The sequence below is a fragment of the Erythrolamprus reginae genome, chromosome 3 (genome assembly GCF_031021105.1).
Source record: "Erythrolamprus reginae isolate rEryReg1 chromosome 3, rEryReg1.hap1, whole genome shotgun sequence".
NCBI classification, from domain to species: Eukaryota; Metazoa; Chordata; class Lepidosauria; order Squamata; family Dipsadidae; genus Erythrolamprus; species Erythrolamprus reginae.
This window is the reverse complement of record NC_091952.1, coordinates 73,807,178-73,820,766: the sequence shown is the minus strand read 5'-3', so window position 1 is coordinate 73,820,766 and position 13,589 is coordinate 73,807,178. Positions and strand designations below refer to the sequence as shown.

The window sequence follows — 13,589 nt, the reverse complement described above, 5'->3', positions numbered from 1 at the left end:
ATATTCTTCAATGAACTTTTGTGAAATTCTTCTGTGAAATGTAAATTTATGGGAGAACAGATACAGTGGTACCTCTACTTCAGAATTTAATTTGTTCCGTGACCAGTTTCTTAAGTACAAAATTTTCTAAGAAGAAGCTATTTTTCCCATAGGAATCATTGTAAAAGCAAATAATGCATGCGGTTGGGGAAACAACAGGGAAGTGGAGGCCCTGTTTCCTCCCAGGAGATTCCTAGAGAGGCTCCACAGAGGCTTCTCCCTGCCTTTTCCGGCCCCGTTTCCTCCCAGGAAATTCCTAGAGAGGCTCCACAGAGGCTTCTCCCTGCCTTTTCCGGCCCCGTTTCCTCCCAGGAGATTCCTAGAGAGGCCCCACGGAGGCTTCTCCCTGCCTTTTATGGTTACAGTTTCGGAGGCTCGGGTTTGTAAGTGGAAAATGGTTCTTGAGAAGAGGCAAAAAAATCTTGAACACCCGGTTCTTATATAGAAAAGTTCATAAGTACAGGTGTTTGTAGGTAGAGGTACCACTGTAATTGGTTTTCCTCTTTAGATAATGTGAAAAGTGCAATAAAGTTACAACATGGAATCCTAGTGCCAGAACAGGAGGTTAACACTGAACACGTTCACAACTGTAGGAATCAGATTTAAAGCTATCATGGCACTTGTATCTTTTCTAAATAACAATGTTTAGGATATGTGTTTAGGATAGAACTACCCTGTGATTTCTTTGTAATTTGCATGTTTGGATAAATATGAAAACTGAGTTTTGAAGATAATCTTGAGGAGCATTTGGAACAGCAGTGGGTTGCTCCTGATTCAGACCAGTTATTAGAAGTGGTAGTGCTGGTGGTGGGAGGCTCCGCTCATCCACCCACCCAGGATGCTTCTGCACATGTGCAGAAGTGATGCGTGCACATGTGAGCATGTGTGCAAACCGCTGGTAAAGAAATTCACAAACCACAGTTGATCTGGAAGTCGGGTACTGTGGGATTAACATCAATACTGCAATGATGCCTTGGTTTTGGAAAGAATATCAGAATGTGTAATATATGACACACACACACACACACATGAATAAACTAGATAGGCGGCTTGCTCTTTCTAGGTGTGTCTTTCAACCACCGTTGATACTGGTGTCTTGGAGGTCAGGATTATTGTGTCAGATGCTTCTCACACAACCGTAACAAGCTACAGAAAATTGTCTGAAATTATGTGGCTATGCATGTTAATGACACGCAGGGGAGGGAAAAAATCCAGCTATTGATCTGCTCCATACCAAAATGGAAAGCTCCTCAGCCTCCCATGCGTTCGGTGGAAAGACAGATGCTTTAGATGTTGTCATACTCATTTGGATCTAAAAGTGGGTTGCTGTTGCATGTAAAGCATCCAAGCGTTTCTTTTGTTGCTCCTGGACCCATATGGTCTCACAGTTACTCCAGGACCTGCTTTAAAAGGATGTATGGAATAAGAGCATGTGGAATCCAGTGCAATTCTATTCACAACTATTAAGCAATAAGCTCTGTTAAATCCAGAAGGGCTTCCTTTGATGGACATACAGAAAAGGAGTAGATCCTTTGATGGACATACAGAAAAGGATCCTTTGATGGACGTACAAAAGGATCCTTTGATGGACATACAGAAAAGGAGTACAGGATAGTTTTTGTTTTTATAGTCACTGGTACATTAAATGCTGAGTGCTCATGAAAGAATGCAGTTTTGAATTGTATTTGGAAAGTCAGCATTCGTCGGTACATTCTTCTATATCCACTACAGCAGTGATGGCGAACCTATTTTTCCGTCGAATCTCAAAAGAGCGTGAGCGCATGCTATCATGCATGTGCAACTGCCCACACCCATAATTCAATGCCCGGGGAGAGTGAAAACAACTCCCCTTGCCCCCGGAGGCCCTCTGGAGGCCAGAAACTCTTCCCCAACTTCTGGTGGACCCAGTAAGCTCTTGTTTTACCCTCCCAAGGCTCCAAAGGTTTCCCTGCAGTTGGGGGAGGATAAAAACACCCTCCCCCCTGGAGGCTCTCTGGAAGTCAAAAATGCATTCTGTTGAGCCAAAAATCAGCTGTCCGGCACACAAATGGATTTTGGAGGTGAGCTAGGGCAACAGCTTGTGTGCCAGCAGTTATGGCTCCGCATGCCACCTGTGGCACTCATGCCGTAGGTTCGCCATCACTGCACTACAATATATAGAAGTCAAAAGAAATGCAGACATTCATATGGGTTGTGTTCCCTTATACCCAATCTATATTCATTTTGTATGTGTGTATAGTAAATGCTATGATGTTAGCTCATTCTTGGGTTGCATGTATGTGTATTTGTGGCATTAAAATATGGGTTGTAAAATTACAGCAATCTTCATTTACAGCAAAACTACCAGCATTAAGACACCTATTGTGATCACAATCTAGTTTTATTTCTTGATTTAGGTAATGGGCTTCATATGCTTCTCTGAATAATACATTGTCTGTGAGATTTTGGATAGAGCACTCTTTCCCATTAAGCCACTCTTCAAAAGGTCACCTATAAAAATATGTAATTAGTTGATCACCCACCCAAATATAGATGGCAGAGTTGAAATAAAATGGGGAAAAGATTCATTTTGTGGTCATTTATTCATACAAATAGTTTCAATTTTGATACAGTTGCAGAAAAAAGTATGTGTGATATTTTCTTCTAAGAAAAAATCAATTAGGCCTTTTCTTAGAAAAGGTTACAATTACTGAACACCTGTTATTAAAGGAAAGGTATGGAATCCATGCCCTTTGGGTGTTGCTTGACTAGAGTAGGTTGTCTACACTGTGTTGATAACAAGGAGGGGCGAGGCTTATTTGATCCCCATTTTCTTATCCATTGACCATATTGTTGATGCCTATAGAAGCTCAAAACATGAAAGACCACAAATTTTCAACCTTGGATCAAAAGACTCAATTGGAATCCTCTTTCCAAGTAAGGGATTTAACTCTAAGAACAACTGTTTTTATCAATTGGTTATAACAATGCATTGAGAGAATATGGCTAGATTCTTGTCTTTTCCTTTATGAATTGTTGGCCAACTAATGATGTAGATTTTTGCCATCTAGTCCCAAAGATCCTCCTTTAAGTAAATGCATTTTTAAATCTGAAATTCAAAACCATTTCCCCCATTCTGGAATTACAAGAAAATAGGGTTATGCAAAGGTTTAAAATAGGCTTTGCTTTTTCAGTAGCAGTTTTACTGTATTAATATTGGCATTGTAGAATAAATATTTTCAGGATTTGAAGGGAGTCAATGGAATTAGAAATCTGTGTTCATCAACTGGATCATTAATCTGCAGTGAGTACCTATGGCAAAACATTAGTTCCATTTTTAAAAAATGACTAGAAGAAACCCAACTAATCAGTAGCACCCAATGAATCAATATTCTTCAGCCTACTTATTGCAAAGTGAACAAAATATTTGTGACAGTTTCATTGAAGAGTTAATGTTTAGATTCTTATTTTAAATGCAGACTGTGGTTCTTGCAATCAAGTTCACAACAATTAGCAGAGACACACTTTGTTGTTTAGGATTGTTGAGTCTCTATCAGGTCAAATAGTACTTAAATCTTTTAAAAGTTCTTTATAAAAATATACAGTGGGAAGTTTTTCAAATCTGAATTACATAACACATTTTTGTGGCTGTAAGCATGAACTCTCTTTTTAATCTGTCAAAAAGAAAACTAATGCTGGTTTATAATTCTTCTCCCCAAGAGTCTGATTTTAACTCTGCACATCATTATTCTTTTACTTTTCTTAGTAGATTTTTCTGCATAATAAAGGGGGGAAAGGTTAAACACTCCAAAGAGGGCTTTGGTTTTATAAATCCATTACTTCCAGACTCATTGATTTGGGATAGTTGAACAATTACTGTCATTCGTGTCTCTCAGATTTAAAGATACCTTGGCAGTTTTTACTTTGGCTGATGAATCAGACGATCTTAAGGTAGATGCTATGTTTATATTTTAATGCAAGCCCTTTATGGAATAAAATTGACATGGTAGCAGAATTAATGTTTATATGGGCATCTGAAAGATACATTAAAAAAACCCACAGACAGTCTTGCTGACAGCAATAGAAGAAAAGAAATAAAAGGTAGTTAAAATGCAAAGTCTTTGCAGAAGAGACGGAGTAACGACTCGGACACCAGAGCTGGATTTAAACTTGGGTCATTTTTATTATAATAAATTTGCATAATTTATTAATTAAATTAGCATGAATTAGCATAAATTTGCATAAATCAACATATTCAACTATGACCCGGAAACAGTGGACCTGCAGGGTCAAACAAACACTTCCGGGGCGGAAATGACGTAAAAGGTCAACATTCCTGGGCAACTAAGGGCGTAGTCGATGCTGGTCCAGGTGAGGGACCTCTACCTCACCTGAGACCCTGCCATGCACTCGCATGAGGGGGGTCCCGCCGGCTCACCCCTACCCTGGGACTTCAATAGCGGGACCCAAAGACAGGTTCCCCCCAAGTGCGCAGGTAGCACCCACCATGGGCTTGGAGAGAACCTGTCAATCATCCCCAAAGATGCCCAAGGGAGAACGCGCAGTTGCTGAACCACCACCCAGATTTCCGCCCCTAACCTGCCTACCCAATGACCAGAGGTAAGCCAATTAACCTAATTAAATGCAAGCACCCCCTAACCGCACATCCATCTCCCCAGTGTGGAATGGGCGAAAAAACAGCCCGGCCTAATGGGCAAGGCTGCAAAAAATTCCCATTCGGCCCCCGAAGGCGACCCACCAGGCACACTGCAAAATAGGGAAGGGCGGGTGGGTGTCTGCTCTTCAGCTGGGTCCGGGGCGAAAAGGCTTTCTTCCCGGCCTGCTGCCCTTAAATAGGGCCAGCAGGCCCCGCCCGGACCCAACGTCATGCCCAGCCACGTGGGCAAAGCCTTCTCGGCCGAAATCTCGCCTCGCGAGATTTCGGCCGAAAACAAGATGGCGGCCGCCATCGGAAGGGTCCGAGTCTGCCCGGCCCTTCCGCAAAAGCGCCGTGGGGCCGGTAAGTCAGCCGGCGATATTTCTATCATTTTTGTACTGCATTTTAAGAGCCGGTTGGCTGGCCTTCACAGCTGGCAAATTGTTTAAAAGGAGCAATTTGTAATGTTATCATTTGGTCTAGCGATTCTGCTGTTGGTTTTACTGTTATGGCCTTAATTGAAAGGAGTGGATTATGATGAACAAGATTTCCTCTCTAAATCCCTGAATCTCAGGCCCTTTTCTAAGAAACATATAATTAGTGGTATTAATGGTAGAAATTAGAAATTGACCAGAATTTGTTTTCCAGTGGTATGTCTAGGTTGATGGGAACAACATCTGTGATCATTTACAACACTGAATCTGTTCTGAGCATCAGTAGGGTTCTTTTTAACATGCTTTAAGCATTACTTTAATTGCAATATGTGTAAGTTACAAAATTTGGAAACAAGCTCCCCGAAGACATGCTGTAGTGAAAGGTTCTTAGGCAAGTGCTTTCAAGAATTTCTAAGAAGGAGCAAGTGGTTTGCTCTTTCTTTCTAAAAGCTTAGCTTTTCTTACCCCCTTCCCATCTTTATATAACACTACTAAAATACTAAATATCAATCTATTCAATGCTGAATTCTTATGCTTTCTGAAACAATTGTATTTATTTATTTTATTTATTTATTCTTTGTCCAATATACAATACATATGGAAGAGAATAGACATTAAGTAATATATATGATGATAGAAAGTAAAAAGAAGAGAAGTAGATGGGAGGGAGAGAATATATATGATATAAGAGATAAGGAGAGAATATATATGATATATATATATATATATATATATATATATATATATATATATATATACATAGATAGATAGATAGATAGATAGATAGATAGATAGATAGATAGATAGATAGATAGAGATATATAGATATATAGATAAGGAGAGAATATATATGACATATGAGATAAGGAAAGACAATTGGACAGGGGACGATAGGCACATCAGTGCACTTATGTACGCCCCTTACTGGCCTCTTAAGAACCTGGAGAGGTCAATCGTGGAGAGTCTAAGGGAGAAGTGTTGGGGGTTGGGAGTTGAATTTGAAGATGTTACAAAGGAAGAAAGCTCAATTTTTCAGAACCTTCATTAGCATTGGAAGAGGGTATGTAAACTTTTGATTCAGAGTTTAGGGTAAAAATTGAACAAGCCTTAGTAGCCTAATTCATTTACGCTAAAACATAAACCATCAGTTACAAGCTTAATGGCTGTGTTAAGCCAACACCTATATACCAAGCAACAGTTTAAAACAACGTAATCTGAACAGAAAATTGCATTTTCAAAATGAATTCCATTGTATCATTAAGTTCTTCCTTAATCTGATGTGTTAATGTACCAATCTGAACCCAGGGGGACTTTGTTGTAAACATACCTATGTTTGGTTGCATAAAAGACCCAGTTGAATTGTATCCTTTATGCAGAAAACAGAAAAACAACAACAATGCAGCATCCCAAGAATCTCTTCTCTAGTTTTCACTTCAGTTTATATGGAATAAAATCTTTCCCCAGCCCAAAACACACCAGCATTTCAGCAGCAAAACCACTCAGCGTTGCTGCCAAGAATATAATATGGACATAGTCTACTCAACTCAAGGGAGAATTTTAATAGGATCCTATTCAGGTCCCATTGGAATTAAGGGGTTTTATTACAAAATAAGTTTGCATTGGCTTATGCTTCCTGACTGGGCCTAGATTTCAGCAATCTTTTGGTATTTATGAGTCTGCGGTATATGTGTGTGTGTATATATGCAAAAATGAAAAATGTATGTGTGGCAAAATGGTTTGTACTTGAATATGCATATGGATACCAACTGTAGTTTCCAATTGAATTGCTTTGTTTTATTAACAATTAATATACATAGATTTATTCATTTTGCTTTGGCTCTGCCTTCTATTTAGAGTGTTGTCTTTGTTTGATATTTCATATATGCAACTAATATATATCATATACTCATATTTGCTAGGAGAAAATAATTCTCAGGATTCAAGAGAGGCTGGTGGTGTAGAGGATTTTTGTCTGTTTAGAAGCTAACAAGGAAACAATATAGAAGATGATGATGATGAAAAAACTTTTTAATAGTGAGAAAACTATGTCAATGTAGAAAACTGTTCATGAAGTCACAAAGAGTCAAACATGAGTGAGGCTATTTTATTTTTATGGTGGAACAAATCAACTCAACCAGCACGATGAATTGCACCCAGAAGTTATTGCAATCTGGTGAAATTCCCTGACAGTTAGAACTGTTAATCAGTGGAACAACTTGCCTCCAGAAGTTGTGAGTGATCCAACACTGGAAATTTTAAAGAAGATATTGGATAACCATTTGTTTTTAGTGGTATAGGGTTTCCTGCCTAGGCAGGGGTTTGGACTAGAAGACCTTCAAGGTCCCTTCCAACTCTGTTATTCTGTTCTATTCTGCTGCAACCCTGGGAGTAGTGGTATTACCCTGTTTCCCCGAAAATAAGACGTACCCCAAAAGTAAGGCATGTCAGAGGTTTTGCAGAATTTGCTAATATAAGGCACCCCCCGAAAATAAGGCGTAGTCAAGTTTACATACGGTACGGTGGAAAAACATACGGTACCATTCAAAGCTGTTCATAGCAATACTGTAATAATGTGGCATCCTCTGCTGGCCCCTTCCATCACTTTGTACCGTCCAGTACAGCAGACACAGTCTGCTGCTGTCTCACCACCATTACAGTCTCCACTACAGTGCGTAGACTGTAGTTCCTCTGGTGGCCGGAAGCTGCAATAGCGGGAGTATACTGTTGTACCATATAAGTGCCGTCGTTTGTGTGTGTGTGTGCCATACTGACAGGTACCGTACCGTAATCAGTGTACCGTACGGTACACTTTCTTTGGGGGTGTCAGCTTTTCTGCCTGTGAATTTGTCTTATTTGAGAAATATAACGCACCCCCCGAAAATAAGACGTAGCACAACTTTTGGAGCAAAAATTAATATAAGACAGTGTCTTATTTTCAGGGAAACACGGTACATGGCCAAAACAAGTTGTGCCCATAACTACCTCCCCCACTGCTACTACACTAACTGAAGCTTTTGCATGGTCATCAGGGGACATACCAACATACAACATGTTGCAATGGTTCAATTGTAAGGTGACCGTGGATGAAGGAAATTCCAGTTTAAGTCTTTGCAGTTTCAAAATAACCGTGAATGCATAGGTTTGCTTTTGAACATGGAACATTGAAGTCCATTGGAGTTGGGTGGCTAAATAAATGTAAATAAATAAATAAATAAATAAATAAATAAATAAATAAATAAATAAATAAAAGCAAGATATCATAATAAATTTACATAGATGCCTTTTTTATTTAGCATCAGATAATGACCAGTAAGAGTGAATGTCAATATAGTAAGTTGATTTAATTTTAAGACAGACATTTATATAGTCCAGACATTGGCAGGGATGAACAAAGATTTATATAAAATTTGCAGAAACAAATGTAAATACATGGATACTAATTTAAAATACTGTATATGGTAATTACATGAATTTTAAAAATGACATCTGTCTTCCATTAGTATGAAAGAGTGACTAGGCGTTCTATGAACATGCTCGATACTATTTGTGTTTCCACTGTTGATGTCAACGCTTTCAATGACTCTTTTCCTTTAAATGGGACGTGACTGTTCAGCTTCTCAAATAGAGGACTGCTTTTTGTAAGCCAGGCTCCATGTGATACTTTTCAGTCCATTTTCTGAAAGATCACAAAAAGATCCAAACAAACATGATACAGGTGACTTGCAGGCATAATGCGTTGTTATATGGATTGTTTTCCTCCTTTTATTATTTTCCCTATTACTAAGCAGCTCTGAATGCATGCAGGGTTCAAAGGTTCACTCATTGTGGGTCCTGGAAGGGCAGGGTGTTCCATTTTGCCTGCTGGTGGATTTTGTTTTTGGGCTGGGGGTGGAGAGTAAGGAAGCATGGGAAAGGATTGGAAGAGAGTATGAAAGCAATAATTAATATTTCTCTCCCCAACGCTCCTGAAATCTGTGTTATATTTTCAAGCAGGAAAACAAAAGGATCTGACAACATACTGTACATATAACCATATGGGAGCATAAATAGATCCTTTTTAATGCAGAACATAAGTGTCTCCTGCAGTGTTCCCTCTAATTTTTTTTTGGGGTGGGCGGAAAAGTATACTGTCTGAGCGGCACAGAAATAATAAATAAACAAACAAACAAACAAACAAACAAACAAACAAACAAACAAACTAATAAAAAACCCACCTTGTTTTGCCTCAGAGAATTTCAAAATAAAATACTGTACTGTGTGTCTATAACAGTGAGCTCATAATAGGGCAACTCTATCAATATCAAAATGCCACTTAAATAGTTTAGCTAGTTTCAAACAAGATTTTGATTTTCTTTCTCTCTTCCTTACTCCCATTCTTTTTCTTTCTATTTTCCTTCCTCTCTTTTTTCTATCTGTTTCTCTCCCTTCCTCTCTTCCTCTCTCTCTCCTTCCCTCTCACTCTTTCCCTCTTGGCTTCTGGGCAGGTTTGGAAAACTCTGAGTTGATGATGATTTTTAAGTGAGCGATTGCTCACTGCTCAGCTTAGAGGGAACTATGGTCTCCTGTGGGCATCCTTGTTCATACTCAGATAGAAGCCCAGTTAGAATTTATCCTTGCCCTCTTTTTCATATTTTACAATTGTTTCCCAATTTATTAACTACAGTGGAACCCCGACATAAGAGCTGCTCTACTTAAGAGCAACTCGAGATAAGAGCTGGGAGGGGAGAGATATTTTTGTTCTACTTACAAGCCCAAATTCGAGATACAAGCGCCAAGGAGCTGTCTCCTGAAGCCAAACGCTAACTTCCGCGTTCGGCTTCAGGAGACAGCTGCGAAGCGGCGCGCGTGTTTTAAAAGGTTGCAGCCGGCCTGGGGGGCTCGGGGGGGTGCTTGCAGCTTTCTTTCTTGCTCTTTTTCTTTCTCTCTTTTACCTTCCATTCCTCTATTTCTTCTTTTCTTTCTCCTTCCCACCTTCTTCCCTCCCTCCCTCCCTTCACTCATTCCTCTCTTACTCTCCCCTTTCATAAGTTTCCTTGCTTCCTTCCTCTGTTCCTGTCCCTTCCCTCTTTCCTTCCTTCCTTCCCACCCTCCGTCCATTCATTCACCCATTCTTCTCTTGATCGCTTAAAGCCGGTCCCTGGTGCAAAAAGGGTTGGGGACCTCTGTCCTACAGGATTGGGTGGCAGAGAAGTTGAACATATGTAAATTTAAAAGTTTAAGAAAGTTTACAAGTTAAGTGAAAGAAACTTCATTATTCATTTATATGTACATGTACATTTCTTCATTAAAAACATGTCTTTCTGCATAATTTAGACTAACTTTGTGAGTTTTTTGAGGGCTGGAACCAATTAAAATTATTTACATTAATTCCTATGGGGAAAAGTCGTTCGAGATAAGAGCTGCTCGACTTAAGAGCCCAGGTCCGGAACGAATTAAACTCGTATCTCGAGGTACCACTGTATGTGGAAGGTAGAAGAAGATCTACTGTATTTGAAAGGTAGGATTTACGCTTGGGATTACATATTCTGAGCATGCCTAGTTTCACAATGTAATTTTTCATTCGTTCTGTCACTTCTGAATATAGTATTTAGAAACATAGAAGAAACATAGAAGACTGACGGCAGAAAAAAGACCTCATGGTCCATCTAGTCTGCCCTTATGCTATTTCCTGTATTTTATTTTAGGATGGATCTATGTTTATCCCAGGCATGTTTAAATTCATTTACTGTGGAATTTACCAACCACATCTGCTGGAAGTTTGTTCCAAGCATCTACTACTCTTTCAGTAAAATAATATTTTCTTGTGTTGCTTCTGATCTTTCCCCCAACTAACCTCAGATTGTGCCCCCTTGTTCTTGTGTTCAGTTTCCTATTAAAAACACTTCCCTCCTGAACCTTATTTAAGCCTTTAACATATTTAAATGTTTTGATCATGTCCCCCCTTTCCCTTCTGTCCTCCACACTATTTGTGACATGTAGAATATCATTTCACCGTTTTGTCTGTCGATAATTTCTTCTTTGATTTCATATGGGCTCCAGGTTGGATAATCAAAGATAGTACTTAGCCAACTTGTTTGCTGTAAGTCTCTTGCCTTGCCTTTAGTTTTTTCCAAGGAGCAGGAATCTTCCCTATTTATCCCCATTTTTGGATTTTGCACCAAAGATATCTAAACTTTACTTCATTGTTAAGTGCTTCTTATAAGTGGTGTGACTTTATTTCAACTAACATTGTATGGTGTGTATTTCTTGTGGTATTATCAACCATTTTCTCCCACATCATATTCAAAGCATTAATTTTTCTTCAATCATTCTGATGGTCCAGCTTCTTCAGCCTTCTGTTATAATAGGGAAAACCACAATCTTGTGAAGATTATGGGAGGTTAAGTAAGTTTTGGAACATACACAGGTAATAAACAACCCTAGAAGTGTCATCTGCTTCTAATTAGGTGCATGCATGTCCCATGTTTAGTTGCCTCTTTCTGTAAAACGTTCTTTTTTTAAAAAAAATAAGAAAATAAAATGTTATGCCACATCAGTCTCAGTGGTTTTTATATATTTATGAAATATGTACAGTCACTCATCTCACAAGCGTGATCTATCCTATTAGTCACTTGTGTCGGTAATTTTCTTCTCTAACTACAACCTGTTTCTGGTTTGTTGTCTTGCATAATTTTTTTAGATGGGATGCCAGAATATTTATGGATGTCCCTGACTAATGATCACTCACAACTTCTGTCTTGCTTCATTTTTGTATGATAGCCTTAACTTTGGGGGACCATGGTTCCCTCCACCAGCTTCAATACGTCTCACTAATCTATGGCTCAGAGTACCCAGGAGTTTTATTTAACCTTTGAAATATGCATCCCGTACTTTGCCTTTATTTTGCCTTATTTTATTCCTGTCCGATTTTTGTTTTGCCGCTTTCTTTCATCTACTATCACCGGCTCTTTGCAGGTATCCTTAATCCTCTTGCAGTTGGAGTCTAAGCCTTTTACCCTGTTGCTGCATTATTCAAAATGATGAAAATTGCCTTGCGCATGGTTTGACATTAGCATCTTGATTTTTAAATCTGCCCATTGAATCTCTCTCCATGGGGAATGCATTTCTTTCCCCTTCATTGAGAAAGAACTCTGATGGACTGAATGAGGCAAAATGAAAGACACTGCCTAGTCTTGCCTCTATTATTATGTTTAAGTCATGAATATGATTATCTAGATTGTATTATGCTATCCGCAGCAAAGTGCAGTTGATTAGATCAAACCCAGGGGTAAAAGAAGGACTCAGTTAAGACCCTGCCAGAATTCACACTTAAACCCTGTCTCCTTCCTCCTTCCTTAACTCTTAGGTAGACAAATAAACATTGTTGCCTTGCTTTTCTGCTTCTTTCCCTGGCATTAAGTGGCAAGAGTGACTTTGTTAACTGTGTCAGTCTTCATTGCTCAGCTCCTGCTGTTCCATCAGATCCAGAGACACGGCAGCTCTGATTACTCCATTGATAGAGTTTCAGAGAGCTGCAAGTGCTATTTAATGAAAGGCTGATGGGTGGCCCTTTGTGCTGGTTCTCAGAGCAGCAGGAAACATTCGTAGACACACATAGACCATATTTTGATCTGCCCTTTGGCTTCCTTTCTTTTCTTTCCCTCTCCTTATCCCTTTCAAAAAAGTTTAACAAAAGACCTTACCCAGCCAAAGGTTTCTGTTGAGCAGAGCTAAGACCGGGACCACGGATTTCATGGAACATATTTGCAAGTGTGCCTAGGGAAGGCTAGGAAACGGTGATCTGCCTGCCAAAGGGTGCATGAGCCCTTAGATGTGCTCATTTCATGTAATGCAAAAGATTGAGTTGATGTGTACAGGAGAATAGAATAGAATAGAATAGAATAGAATTCTTTATTGGCCAAGTGGGATTGGACAGACAAAGAATTTGTCTTCAGTGCATAAGGTCTCAGTGTATGTACCTACATAAAGCTATAAGTGATTAATCATGATCATAGTCATCATAAAAATATATTCATCATAAGATACAACATTTAGTTAGTGATAATCAAAGGATACTAAATAAGCAATCAACATAAATCATACTAAGAAACAAAACAATATCAATGGTAAAAATCACAAGCAACAAGTTATAGTCATAAGGAGATAGGTAATAGGAAAGATGAGAAGAACAATAATAATGCAGCCTTATTAAATAGTTTGACAGTGTTGTGGGAGTTAGTTGTTTAGCAGAGTGGTAGTATGGGGATGGGAGAAAACTGTCCTCGTGTCTAGTTGTTCTGGTATGCAAAGCCCTATAGCACTGATGCCAAAACACCAGAATCTCGAAGACCAGCTGGCTGGTGCGCATACGCATGCATGCTCTGGCCAGCTAGTCTTTGGGTTTCTGGAGCTCCAGCATGTGCATTCATTCCGGTTTGGGCACTCAGTGCTGAAAGGTTCACTATCACTGGTATAGACTCTTCGTACAGACACTCAGTGAT

The 13,589-nt window shown here is 39.2% G+C and overlaps 1 protein-coding gene across 1 annotated transcript in view; it reads left to right on the top strand.

Moving 5' to 3' along the window:
• The window catches only part of TRABD2B (TraB domain containing 2B), a 289,072-nt gene that overhangs the window by 3,915 nt on the left and 271,568 nt on the right, over nt 1-13,589 (top strand). The gene's annotated exons all lie outside the window — the stretch shown is intronic.